The sequence below is a fragment of the Carcharodon carcharias genome, chromosome 9 (genome assembly GCF_017639515.1).
Source record: "Carcharodon carcharias isolate sCarCar2 chromosome 9, sCarCar2.pri, whole genome shotgun sequence".
NCBI classification, from domain to species: domain Eukaryota; kingdom Metazoa; phylum Chordata; class Chondrichthyes; order Lamniformes; family Lamnidae; genus Carcharodon; species Carcharodon carcharias.
The window spans coordinates 103,212,664-103,221,774 of record NC_054475.1 but is presented as its reverse complement, the minus strand read 5'-3'; positions in this window follow the sequence as shown (position 1 = coordinate 103,221,774).

The window sequence follows — 9,111 nt, the reverse complement described above, 5'->3', positions numbered from 1 at the left end:
CAAACATAACTTGTGGTATAAAAAATTTACAAAGTTAAGAGCCCCTTCTTCCCGATCTGCTCCCATTCTAAAAAGACACAAAAGTCTCAAAGGGAAAGTAAATCCAACTGAATTCTTCCATTATCCTAAATATCACAAATTTTTATATAGCTACCTGTGTTATTCAATTCCTCCTTGCTGCCTTTCCCCCAGACCTCCAACAACACCCTTCACATATTCTTCCTGAGTTCTATCTTGCAGAAACTCCAAGTGCCGAATGGCCTCCTTCTGTGTGATTCTGTGATTCATCCAAAATTCCACATTCTGCTCTGTAAAAGTCCTGCTCGCCCATTAGCCTTCTCTTTGCATTGCAAGAAGTGAATTCTAAATCCACGCATGGTCCCACCTCACTCTATTTGTCTGCATCCCTACCATGTCCTTTGTTCCTCTGGTTGGGACCTCTTGTACATCCCTGCTCCTTTCAGCTGCAGAGCCTTTCAGCTATCTTGCCCCTACTTTCTGGAAATCTCGCTCAAACCCTCTTCACTTTGTTACTTCTCTTCATGCTTTTAAAGTTCTCAAAAATTATTTTTGAACAATTATATTGCTCAAATTAACCCAACTCTTCCAATACAGGCTGTTTGCTTCTTCTCTAAGAATTGCCTTGGAATATTATATATTAAATCTGCTCCAAAAATAAATGCTGTTGTCTCTTTTATCTTTTATTCCTATTAGTCAAAAGTAGCCTAAAAACAAGCATAAAGCATGATAACATGGCACCACTCATGGTGTCATTTATTTCCCTTTAACATTTACAACTGCTGATGCAGGGGAATGGGAATAGATGGTGGCATGGGCAGGAGAAATAGTTTTCTTCTTCAACCCTATCTTATCTATCAGCTAGAATTCTAGTCCTGTTCCTTTATCAGATGATCTAAGATAAGTCGTATTGAGATGACAGCTCCCAGTTTTTCACTGCTGACAGATAACAGTTATGCACCCAACTTACATTCTGCCTGTTCAATCCCCTCCCCCCACCCCAACCCCACTAGGGCCATCTATCACTTGCTCATCCTGCTTTCTACTCTTAATGTCACCATTAGCACATCCTTTAGTTAATATCACTACCATCAATACTCCTTTGACCTTTTGTTTATGACATCTTTGGTAATCTCTCCTTTGCCTCCAACTATCACTGGCCCTCTATCCAGCTTCACCAGTCCAACCCCCCTTAAACAGCTTATATTTCACCACAGTTCTATTTCTCTTTAGTTCTGATGAAGAGCCACACGGACTTGAAATGTTAACTCTGTCTTCCTCTCCACAGATGCTGCCAGACCTGCTGAGTATTTCCAGCAATTTTTGTTTTTGTTACATTCTGCCTGCATTGCCAGTAACTGCCATTTACTGTCACAGGTGAAACAATGCATATACGTAGGTCATGATCTCATGGCGCAGAGTTTAGCTCTAGGTTCAACACGACCCTTCATCAGGTTTGCATGGACTTATCATTTTTCTCCCCCGAAAGTGGTAACTCTCGTTGGGATACAGTTTCGTAAGTAATGTTGTCGTTCCAATAAGACAGCAGAGTGGCCATTCTTCAACAAGTGGATATTACTGAATTCTGAACATTCAGTGTGAGAGTTGCAAGCTATCATTTGGAAGAGAGTGGAAAATCTCAGCCAATCCCAAGTTGTTTCCTCAGCTGAAGTCCAAAAGCATGCACTTTCCAGCGAGGGTCACTGGCTAGCTAGTAAGAACATTAGCTGACTTATCCCTTCCCTCTCCAGGCAACACTCCAACTGAGATAAAAACAAAAAATTGCGGATGCTGGAAATCCAAAACAAAAACAGAATTACCAGGAAAAACTGAGCAGGTCTGACAGCATCGGCAGAGAAGAAAAGAGTTGACATTTCGAGTCCCCATGACCCTTCAACTGTGATGTTAGCTGAGATTGATTAACTCACCATAGACTAGGAATCAAATCCAGGCCCACTCTTCTCTTAGTTGGCCAATACCATGTTAGATGGTGCATTTACGAGCTGAGACAATTGGACAGTTTATATAACTTTTAGTTTTGTTAATCACTTTTATTAACTGCTGGGGAAGTGGTGGCGTAGTGTTAATGTCACTGGACAAGTAACCCAGAGGCCCAGTCTAATACTCTTGGGGCGAGGGGGACATGGGTTCAAATCCCACTATGGCAGCTAGTGGAATTTAAATTCAATTAATATGCCTGGAGTTAAAAGCTAGTCTAATGGTGACCTTGAAACCATTGTTAATTGTTGTAGAAACCCATCTGGTTCACTATGTCCTTTTGGGAAGGAAATCTGCTATCCAAACCTGGTCTGGCCCACGGCAGTGTAGTTGATGCTGAGATGGCCGAGTAAGCCACTCAGTTGTATCAAACCGCTACAGAAAAGTTACAAAGGAATGAAACTGGATGGACCACCTGGCATCAACCTAAGCACTGGAATGACAGCAGCACACCCAGCCCTGTTGACCCTGCAAAGTCCTCCTTACTAACATTTGAGGGTTTGCACCAGAATTATTAGAGCTGTCCCACAGACCAGTCAAGCAACAACCTGACATAGTCATACGAACAGAATGTTACCTTACAAACAATGTTTCAGATACAACCATCACCATCCCTCATAGAGTCATAGAGGTCTATAGCACAGAAAAAGGCCCTTCGGGCCATCGAGTCTGTGCCGGTCAAACAAGTACCTAACTATTCTAATCCCATTTTCCAGCACTAGGCCCATAGCCTTGTATGCCATGGCATCGCAAGTGCACATCCAAATACTTCCTAAATGCTGTGAGGGTTTCTACCTTTACCACCCTTTCAGGCAGTGAATTCCAGATTCCCACCACCTTCTGGGTGAAAAAATTCTTCCTCACGTTCCCTCTAAACCGATTATCTTAAATTTATGCCCTCTGGTTATTGATCCCTCGACCAGAGGGAAATGTTCCTTCCTGTCTACCCTATCTATGCCCCTCATAATTTTATACATCTCAATCATGTCCCCTTCAATTTCCTCTGCTCCAGGGAAAATAACCCCAGTCTATCCAATCTCTCCTCATAACTAAAACTCTCCAGCCCAGGCAACATCCTGGTAAATCTCCTCTGCACTCTCTCTGGTGCAATCACATCCTTCCTATAATGTGGATTCCAGAACTGCACACAATACTCTAGCTGTGGCCTAACCAGCATTTTATACAGTTTCAGCATAACCTCCCTGCTCTTATATTCTATGCCTCGGCTAATAAAGGCAAGTATCCCATATGCCTTCTTAACCATCTTATCTACCTGTCCCGCTACCTTAAGAGACTGATGGACATGTACACCAAAGTCCCTCCGATCCTCGGTACTTCCCAGGGTCCTACCATTCATCGTGTATTCCCATGCCTTGTTTGTCCTGCCCAAGTGCACCACCTCACATTTATCTGGATTAAATTCCATTTGCCACTGATCAGCCCATCTATATCCTCCTGTAATCTAAGGCTATCCTCCTCACTATTTACCACCCCACCAATTTTTGTGTCATCCATGAACTTACTGATCAACCTTCCTACATTCAAGTCTAAATCATCTACATATACCACAAACAGCAAGGGACCCAACACCGATCCCTGTGAAACCCCACTGGACACAGGCATCCAGTCATAAAAACACCCCTCGACCATCACCCTCTGCTTCCTACCATTCAGCCAATTCTGGATCCAATTTGCCAAATTGCCTTGGATCCCATGGGCTCTTACCTTCGTTATCAGTCTCCCATGCGGGACCTTATCAAAAGCCTTGCTGAAGTCCAAGTAGACTACGTCAAATGCATTGCCCTCATCTACACACCTGGTCACCTCTTCAAAAAATTCAATCAAATTGGTCAGACATGATCTCCTCTTAACAAAAACATGCTGACTGTCCTTGATTAATCCCTGCCTCTCCAGGTGCAGATTAGTTCTGTCCCTCAGAATTGCTTCCAATAGTTTCCCCACCACTGAGATTAGACTGACTGGCCTGTAGTTCCCTGGTTTATCCCTTCCTCCCTTCCTGAATAACTGTACCACATTGACTGTCCTCCAGTCCTCTGGCACCTCTCCTGCGGCCAGAGAGATATTGAAAATTATTGCCAGTGCCCCTACTATCTCCTCCCTTGCCTCACTCAACAGCCTGGGATACATTTCATCCGGACCTGGAGATTTATCTACTTTTAAGCCTGCCAGACCACTTAGAACCTCCTCCCTTTCTATGCTAATTCCTTTAATTATATCACAGTCCTTCTGCCTGATTTCCATACCCACGTCATCCCTCTCAATTGTGAACACCGATACAAAGTATTCATCTAGAACTCTATCTACATCTTCTGGCTCCAGACACAAATTACCACTATGGTCCTTAATGGGCTCTACTCGTTCCCTAGCTATCCTCTTACTCTTAATGTACTTGTAAAATAACTTTGGATTTTCATTTATTTTACCTGCCAATGTTTTCTCATGCCCCCTTTTTGTTCTCCTAATTTCCATTTTAAGATCCCCCCTACATATTCTATACTCCTCTAGGCTTCCGCTGTTTTGAGCCCTCAGTATCTGCCATAAGCCTCCCTTTTTCTCTTTATGCAATCCTGTATATCCCTCGACACCCAGGGTTCCTTGGATTTGTTGGTCCCACTCTTTGTCTTTACTGGAATATGCTGGCCCTGTACTCTCCTTGTTTTCTTCTTGAATGAATCCCACTGCTCAGACACAGATTTACCTAAAAGTAGCTGCTGCCAGTCCACTCTGGCCAAATCATATCTGATCTTATTAACATTGGCCTTCCCCCAATTTAGAACTCTGATTTCTGGCCCATCCTTGTCCTTTTCCATAACAACCTTGAATCTAATGAAGTTATGATTCTGCTAATTTTCTGTCTCACTGACAGGACAGAAGCACCAGAGGTGGCAACACAGTGGTGTACAGTCAGGAGAGAGTTGCCATGAGAGTCCTCAACATTGACTCTGGGTCCCATGAAGTCTCATGACATCAAAGAAACCTCCTGCTGGTTACCACTACTGCACCCCCTCAGCTGATGAATCAAAACTCCTCTATGTTGAATGCCGCTTGGAGGAAGCACTGATGGTTGCTAGGGCACAGAATGCACACTGAGTGTGGGACTTCAAGGTCCATCATGAAGAGTGGCTTGGTAGCACCACTACTGACTGAGCTAGCTAAGTTCTAAAGGACATAGCTGCTAGACTCGGCCTGCAGCAGGTGGTAAGGGAACCAAAAAGAGGGAAAACCTGTTTGACCTTCTCCTCATCAATTTACCTGTCACAGAGCCATCTGTCAATGACAGTATTGGTAGGAGTGACCACCACACAGTCCTAGTGGAGACAAGTCCCAAGTTCACATTGAAGATACCCCCCACCATCGTGTGGTGTCGCACTACCACCATGCTAAGTGGGATAGATATTGATCAGGTCTAGCAATTCAAGGCTGGACATCCATGAGGCACTGTGGACCCTTTGCAGCAGAATTGTATTCAACCACAATCTGTAACCTCATGGCTCAGAATATTCCCCACTCTAACATTACCATCAAGCTGGGGGAATCAACCCTGGTTCAATGAAAAGTGCAAGAGGACATGCCAAGAGCAGCACCAGGCATACCTAGAAATGAGGCGGCAACCTGGTGAAGCTATAACAAACAACTCTTGCTTGCCAAACAGTGGAAGCAGCGAGTGATAGACAGAGCTAACCAGCAACTAAAGGATTAGATCTAAGCTCTGCAATCCTGCCACATCCAGTCGAGAATGATGGTGGACAATTAACAACTAATGGAAGGAGGACTATCCTCATCCTCAATGATGGGGGAGCCAAACATATCAGTGTAAAAGATAAGGCTGAAGCATTTGCAACCATCTTCAAACAGAAGTGCCAAATGGATCATCCATCTCAGCCTCCTCTGGAGGTCTCCAGCATCATAGATGTCAGTCTTCAGCCAATTCAATTCACTCATCATGATATCAAGAAACGGCTGAAGGCCCTGAATACAGCAAAGGCTAAGAACTGTGACAACATTCTGGCAATAGTGCTGAAGATTTGTGCTCCAGAACTAGCCAAGCTATTCCAGTACATCCACAACACTGACATTTATTTGGCTATGTGGAAGATTGCCCAGGTATGTCCTGTACACAAAAAGCAGGACAAATCAAACCCGGCCAATTACAACTCCATCAGCCTACTCTCAATCATCAACAAAGTGATGGGAGGGGTCATCGACAGTACTATCAAGGGGCACTTGTTCAGCAATAACCTGCTTGCTGATGCTCAGTTTGGGTTCCTCCAAGGCTACCCAGCTCCTGACTTTATTACAGCCTTGGTCCAAAGATATACCAAAGAGCTGAACTTCAGAGGTGAGCTGAGAGTGACTGCCATTGACATCAAGGCAGCATTTGACCGAGTGTGGCATCAAAGAGCTCTAGCAAAACTAAAGTCAATGGGAATCAAGGAGAAAGCTCTCCAATGGTTGGAGTCATACATAGCACAAAGGAAGATGATTGTGGTCGTTGGAGATCAATCAGCTCTGTCCCAGGACATCGCTGCAGGATTTCATAGGAACATGGGACTTAGGAGCAGGAGTAGGCCATTTGGCTCTTTGAGCCTGCTTCACCATTCAATAAGATCATGGCTAATCTGGTTGTGGTCTCAACTCAACTTCCTTGTTTGACCCCCATAACCCTTGACCCCCTTGTAAATCTAACGCAGCCTTGACTAAAATCAATGATCCAGTCTCCACTGCTTTCTGGGGAAGACAATGCCACAGGCAACCCTCAAAGAAAATATTTCTCCTCATCTCTTTCTTAAATGGGAGGCCCCTTATTTTTGAATTATGTCCCTTGATTTTGATCTCCCCCCCACAGAGGAAACATCCTCCCAGTATCCACCCTATCAAGTTCCCCAGGATCTTATATTTTTCAATAAAATCCCCTCTCATTCTTCTAAACCCCAGTGGGTATAGGCGCAACATGTTCAGCCTTTATCAAGAGCGTGGCCACTGATGGGGCTGCACTTGGAGGACGAGGGCAACAGCAATGGGCATACGCCCTCACAACCAGGTAAATGGGATTTGTGGGTGCTGGGGCCGGTCAGAGAGGCCCCATCAAGGAAGGGGGAAAGAAGGCCCAATCATCTTCAGTTGCTTCAACAATGGCCTTCCCTGAATCATAAGATCAGAAGTGGGGATGCTCGTTGATGATTGCACAATGTTCAGCACCATTTACGACTCCTCAGATACTGAAGCAGTCCATGTCCAAATGCAGCAAGATCTGGACAATATTCAGGCTTGGGCTGCTAAGTGGCAAGTAGCATTCATGTCACCCAAGTGCCAGGCAATGACCCTCTCCACAAAAGAGATTCTAACCACCTCCCCTTGACATTCAATGGTATTAGCATCACTGAATCCCTACTATCGACATTCTGGGGCTTACCATTGACCAGAAACTGAACTGGACCAGCCATGTAAATACTGTGGTCACAAAAGCAGGTCAAAGACTGGGAATTCGATGGTGAGTAACTCACTTCCTGACTCCCCAAAGCCTGTCCACCATCTACAAGGCACAAGTCAGGAGTGTGATGGATTACTCTCCACTTGCCAGAATGAGTGCAGCTCCAACAACACTCAAGAAGCTTGACACCATCTAGGACAAAGCAACTTGCTTGATTGTCACCCCATCCACCACCTTAAACATTCATTCCCTCTGCTACCGATGCACAGTGGCAGCAGTGTATACCATTTACAAGATGCACTGCTACAACATTCCAAAGCTCCCTCGACAGCACTTTTCAAACTCGTGACCTCTATCACCTAGAAGGACAAAATCTGCAGATGCATGGGAACACCACCGTCTGCAAGTTCCCCTCCAAGCCACATACCATCCTGACTTGGAACTATATCGTTATTCCTTCACTGTTATTAGGTCAAAATCCTGGTAATCCCTTCCTAACAGCTGTGTGAGTGTTCCTATACACCACATGAACAGTAGTTCAAGAAGGCTCACTAGCACCTTCTCAAGGGCAATTAGAGATGGGCACTAAATGTTTGGCTAGCCAGCAATGCCTACATCCCTTGAATGAATAAAAAGAAACATACACTGTGGAAGATTAAAGGGCTGCATGGTCAATATTGCATGAGCTAATTATAATGAATTACATTGAATAATATCAACTTTATGACATAGAACCAGACAATGTCAGCTCTACATGAGCCTCCTCCAATTTGATTTATTTTATTCCACCTATCAACATATCTTTCTAATCATTCTTTCTCATATATCTATGTACCTTGCTTCCCCATATATTATTCATCTCACTCACTCCATGTGATGTTGATTTCCACTCTCTAATCAAAGAAGTTTTCCGTAAATTCCCTTTTGGATTTGTTAGTAACTATCTTGTTATGACCCTCAGTTTTGGACTCTCCACAATTGGAATTGAGATTCTAGTATCAGATATGAGACTACATTCTATTTTTGGGGAATTGGGAACTGTGGTTTCTAATTCACTCTGATTCACTTGTTTACGTGGTCTGGATTTTTCTATGTGTTGGTAGTAAGGGTACATAATTGTTGGACACACAGTAAAGGTCACTATAGTAAAGGCCACAATGCTGGTATTCCCCATGATGTAGTAATTCCATTTCTGAAATGTTCTGTGCTCGCTTCTTTTGGAGGGGATTTTTTTCTGTTTATCAACCTAATGGATGTCAGTGCTGGATTCCAGCAAATGGAATTTCTTCCCCTTTTTGTTGTTGCACCCAGTTTTAGTCTCCAACATACCTTGATTATGACTAGTGAGTGTGAGACTCAGAAAGATCACCCCACTCTATTAAGCACCCACAGATCATGTATAGCACTCCTTGGCTCTTCTGTTCCTGTTCTGACATATTTAAATGCTTTCCAATTAGACCCACTTCTCTGTTGTCTCCCCATAGCCCCACATTTATTTTCAAATATTTATCCAGTTACTTGTTTGGAGGTGACGACTGAATTTGCTTCCACCACCCTTTCAGGCCAGGCGTTCCAGGAATAGGGCAGAATTTTCTGCCTGTCGGGTGGGTGGTGCAGGAGCAGGTGGGGCAGGCGCAGACCCG